This window comes from Coregonus clupeaformis, unplaced genomic scaffold, assembly GCF_020615455.1.
Source record: "Coregonus clupeaformis isolate EN_2021a unplaced genomic scaffold, ASM2061545v1 scaf0020, whole genome shotgun sequence".
NCBI lineage: Eukaryota > Metazoa > Chordata > Actinopteri > Salmoniformes > Salmonidae > Coregonus > Coregonus clupeaformis.
Window position 1 is genome coordinate 1,354,423 of NW_025533475.1, and position 6,000 is coordinate 1,360,422.

Sequence of the window (6,000 nt, forward strand, 5' to 3'; positions counted from 1 at the left end):
AAACACTGTTCAACTGACGACCAAGGTCAGCCTGCAGGCACCCGGCCCACCACAAGGAATCACTAGAGCGCGATGAGCCAAGTAAAGCCCCCCGGCCAAACCCTCCCCATTTGTGCGTGCCTTATGGGACTCCCGATCACGGCCGGTTGTGACACAGCTTGGGATCGAACCCAGGTCTGTAGTGACGCCTCTAGCACTGCGATGCAGTGCCTTAGACAACTGCCCCACTCGGGAGGCCCAGAGCTAATGTTTTTTTAAACCCTGCACTTCACAGGAGGTTGGTGTCACCTTAATTGGGGAGCATGGGATCGTGATAATGACTGGAGCAGGATAAGTGGAATGGTATCAAATATATCAAATACATGGTTTCCAGGGGTTTGATGCCATTCCATCTGCTCCGGTCCGGCCATTATTATGAGCCCTTCTCCCCCCAGCAGACCCCTGCACATAGGCATACCAGTACATATTGTGCTATAAATTATGTATAAATTAGGCCTATCTACTGCATTGGCCTATATATCTATACCATGCAAAACACTGAAATGTGCCAATTCCCCCAATACCCACATAACATTTAATTCTCATATAGCAATGCATTCAAATACATTTCCCCCATTAATTTAACAATCTAGGCATTTGGTTGCGTGTGTGGAATCTGTCCTGCTGCATTTTGCATGCATTCATCGGCCTGCATAACTCTGTCTGGTAACCAGTTTCTGTAATATCCAAGGTGCTCAGCAGCCGAGGGCAGCAGCTCAGTGTTTCTGGCCATGTGCCATTTCAATGCTCGCCTCCAGAATGCTCTGCTGATATAAATCGTGCTGCAGAAGGATAGATGGAATTGCCCTGTCTGTATTGAGAGTTACCGATCCCTGTGTTTATACCCCCTTCCCTTCCTCATTTATAGGACTCAGAAGTTACGGCTTTCCCTGCTCCTCTCTCTGCGCCGTCAATAAAACGCTGTGCAGACGAGCGGGATGGATCCGTTGTAAACAAACTATAACGCCGATCTGGAGGGATGAGAGTTAAACGGGAAGGACTCCTCAGCGCATCTATAAATGTGTTTTAGAGAGATGCATATTTCTGTTTGTGATTCAAAATGAGCTATATGTGGAGTATTCACTCTCAATTTTGTTTTGAGATCAGAGATTGGTAGCCTGGTCCCAGATCTGTTTGTGCTTTTACCTACTTCATTGTCATGACGATTCCATAAGGAGTGGGCTAGAGAGCAGAAACAGACTGGCACCCAGGCTAGAGTAGTGTCCACTAACAGATTGGGGCTACACGTGACACTATTGCTTTGAATTCAGTACAGTGTGTTATTTGGCAAAGAAAATTCCCAGGTTTTCCAGAAAACCCTGTTGGAATTCCCATAATCAGGAGGGAATGAGCAGGAACTCCAGAATCCTTCAACCAGGATTTCTGGAAAACCTGAGCATTTTTTGAATTTTTTTAACCCTACACTGGTTTATTGTGTGATCCACAATGTATTTAATGGGTCGATTAAACAAACATGTTTTTTCCTCTATACACATGGAACATAAGGTGTGTGAACAATAATCTTTTCAATTGTGTTATTTGCAGTGATGTTGTGGTAAAAAAAAGAGGTTGGTAAACTCTGATCGCCGGTCGCGGTGAAAAAAGTAACACTTCCTAATCTTTCAATTAATTTTTTCCACAAAAGGTGGATAAACTGTGTTTACTCTCCACTACACCACTGATAGGTTATTTGGCAAACGCACAGTAGACCAGAGCTTTGTCTGGGTGGAGGCCCACTCCATTATATCCACTTAATAAGGGAGTAAAAAAGAAGAAAGGATACATTCTTTTGTTGTTTTGTTTCCTTCTGGTTCACCTCTAAATTATAATGTGAAAAAAAACTTTGGAATAAATTGGATATGACATGAGAACAATACAACCATATTGCTCTCCTTCTGAAGAGTCAGTCTGGAGCCAGGCTGTCCTCTGAACCCTGCTACAATCCTTTATGAGATGTTTAGCCAACATTTTCGTGTTGGTAATTAACATGACTGTAAAAAACTTCATCATGTTACGCAACACAACGACTGTTGTTGGCCATGTTGGATGTCTCATATGCTACAGTGGGCTCTCATACAGTGGGGAAAACAAGTATTTAGTCAGCCACCAATTGTGCAAGTTCTCCCACTTAAAAAGATGAGAGAGGTAATTTTCATCATAGGTACACGTCAACTATGACAGACAAAAATATATTTTTTTTTCTCCAGAAAATCACATTGTAGGATATTTTATGAATTTATTTGCAAATTATGGTGGAAAAAAAGTATTTGGTCAATAACAAAAGTTTCTCAATACTTTGTTATATACCCTTTGTTGGCAATGACACAGGTCAAACGTTTTCTGTAAGTCTTCACAAGGTTTTCACACACTGTTGCTGGTATTTTGGCCCATTCCTCCATGCAGATCTCCTCTAGAGCAATGATGTTTTGGGGCTGTCGCTGGGCAACACAGACTTTCAACTCCCTCCTAAGATTTTCTATGGGGTTGAGATCTGGAGACTGGCTAGGCCACTCCAGGACCTTGAAATGCTTCTTACGAAGCCACTCCTTCGTTGCCCGGGCGGTGTGTTTGGGATCATTGTCATGCTGAAAGACCCAGCCACGTTTCATCTTCAATGCCCTTGCTGATGGAAGGAGGTTTTCACTCAAAATCTCACGATACATGGCCCCATTCATTCTTTCCTTTACACGGATCAGTCATCCTGGTCCCTTTGCAGAAAAACAGCCCCAAAGCATGATGTTTCCACCCCCATGCTTCACAGTAGGTATGGTGTTCTTTGGATGCAACTCAGCATTCTTTGTCCTCCAAACACGACGAGTTGAGTTTTTACCAAAAAGTTATATTTTGGTTTCATCTGACCATATGACATTCTCCCAATCCTCTTCTGGATCATCCAAATGCACTCTAGCAAACTTCAGACGGGCCTGGACATGTACTGGCTTAATCAGGGGGACACGCCTGGCACTGCAGGATTTGAGTCCCTGGCGGCGTAGTGTGTTACTGATGGTAGGCTTTGTTACTTTGGTCCCAGCTCTCTGCAGGTCATTCACTAGGTCCCCCCGTGTGGTTCTGGGATTTTTGCTCACCATTCTTGTGATCATTTTGACCCCACGGGGTGAGATCTTGCGTGGAGCCCCAGATCGAGGGAGATTATCAGTGGTCTTGTATGTCTTCCATTTCCTAATAATTGCTTCCACAGTTGATTTCTTCAAACCAAGCTGCTTACCTATTGCAGATTCAGTCTTCCCAGCCTGGTGCAGGTCTACAATTTTGTTTCTGGTGTCCTTTGACAGCTCTTTGGTCTTGGCCATAGTGGAGTTTGGAGTGTGACTGTTTGAGGTTGTGGACAGGTGTCTTTTATACTGAAAACAAGTTCAAACAGGTGCCATTAATACAGGTAACGAGTGGAGAATAGAGGAGCCTCTTAAAGAAGAAGTTACAGGTCTGTGAGAGCCAGAAATCTTGCTTGTTTGTAGGTGACCAAATACTTATTTTCCACCATAATTTGCAAATAAATTCATTAAAAATCCTACAATGTGATTTTCTGGAGAAAAAAAATCTCTATTTGTCTGTCATAGTTGACGTGTGCCTATGATGAAAATTACAGGCCTCTCTCATCTTTTTAAGTGGGAGAACTTGCACAATTGGTGGCTGACTAAATACTTTTTTTCCCCACTGTATGCTACAGATTTCTTTTTAAAAAGATACAAATACACCTTATGGAACAGCGGGGACTGTGAAGAGACAGGCACAGACACACGCTTACACATACACATGATAAGACACGCACTCTACACACACGTACACATGGATTTTGCATTGTAGATATGTGCTAGTAGAGTAGTGGCCTGAGGGCAAACACTTAATGTGCTGTGAAAAGTGTTATGAAATGTAATGTCATGTAATATTTGAAATTGTATATAACTGCCTTGATGTTGCTGGACCCCAGGAAGAGTGGGGATCCTTAATAAATACAAATATAAATACTTGAATCTACCTATCTCTGCTGCCATCTATCACTACATAGCCTGTAGCTGATCAGGTCTGAGGATTACTGTAAAATAAAAACATTTTCCTACAATAATTAGAAAATGTTACACAATTGTAAATAATCAATCACTGTTATCGTGTTCAGTGTAAGAAAAAGAAGACAGATACAAAATGGCTGTCTGTATTGCTATGGCAATAAGCTGTCCTGAAGATGCATGTCCTAAAGGTTGAGTGTTGGGGCGCTGTTGCTGTCCTCCCAGACCAGCCAGGGACTATAGGGGGCGGCAGGTAGCTTAGTGGTTAAGAGCGTTGTGCCAGTAACCGAAAGGTCGCTGGTTCTAATCCCCGAGCCAACTAGGTGAAAAATCTGTCGATGTGCCCTTGAGCAAGGCACTTAACCCTAATTGCTCCTGTAAGTCGCTCTGGATAAGAGCGTCTGCTAAATAATGTAAATGTATTGATCGTGAAACCTCTGGGTACACATATCTAATGAGGGCTTGGACAGCGGAGACTCAGAAGAGTGTTTACTAATTATCACCAAAGCCATATACAGTATCTATTTATCTAAATATATGGCTCTGAGCATCATCTTTAGAGCACATGAAAGCAGGTGTGGGGATGTTGAACCAAGCGGCACTTCTTTACCATCACAAGATCAACTGGATCACATTCTGGAGGTTCGGAATGACTAGGATTCTATGATGCGGTCAATCTATTCCTTGTCTTCTCTCAGTGATGTATCTGTGCCAATAATTAAGTTTGATTGATTTCCCACAGCATTGCATGATGTCTAAGAATGATATAGAATGAGATACATTTTTTACTGAAGGCTTTGTGGTGAATATCTCAAATGGAATATTTTCTGCCACTATCTCCTCCTACCGAAATGGATTGTACCACAAAGGCCATGTTTAATTTAGTTAATTTAGTTCAAATCACGTTGTTCCTCCTACTCTTCACTTAATGGAAGAGTGGCCTTTGAGATGTCCCCTGCGTTGTCACCCATAATGCATTTAGTAAGGTTTCACACCGAGAGAGTGGCCATTCACCACCACTGTCAGCAGCTTGCTCTCTATTGAATTAGGACGGCAGGAGTTGAGAGCACCGCAGGCTTCAAACACATACATGCAGGTGGGCACAAACTCACCCTACTGCCAGAAGATTTAGGCATTAATGCTTTCATTGGGAAGGACATGTGTGTGTATGTATGTGTGTCTGTTTGGAAATGACAATAATCAAAACAAATCATATACACTCATTGGCCAGTTTATCTCGTACTGGGTCGGACCCACCTTTGCCTCCAGAACAGCCTGAATTCTTCGGCCCATGGATTCTACAAGGTGTGGCGTTCAAACGTTGCTCAATTGTTATCAAGGGAACTAACGTGTGCCAGGAAAACATTCACACCATTACACCACCGCCACTAGCCTGTACCGTTGACACCAGGCAGGATGGGTCCATGGACTCATGCTGCTTACACTAAATCCTGTCTCTGCCATCAGCATGATGCAACAAGAACTGTGGCAGTGTTTTTCCACTCCTCAATGGTCCAGTGTTGGTGATTACATGCCCCCTGGTGCCACTTCTTCTTGTTTTTAGCTGATAGTAGTGGAACTCGGTGTGGTCATCTGCTGCAACAGCCCATCCGTGACAAGGACCGACGAGTTGTGTGTTCCACCTGTTAGCTTGCACGATTCTTGCCATTCTCCTTCGACCTCTCACATCAACGAGCTGTTTTCGCCCACAGGACTGCCGCTGACTAGATGTTCTTTGTTTGTTGCACCATTCTCTGTAAACCCTAGAAACTGTCGTGCATGAAAGCCCAGGAGGCTGGACGTTTCTGAGATAGTGGAACCAGCGCGCCTGGCACCGATGATCATACCATGCTCAAAGTCGCTTAGGTCACTTGTTTTGCCCATTCGAACGCTCAATCAAACAGTAACTGAATGCCTCGATGCCTTTCTGCCTGCT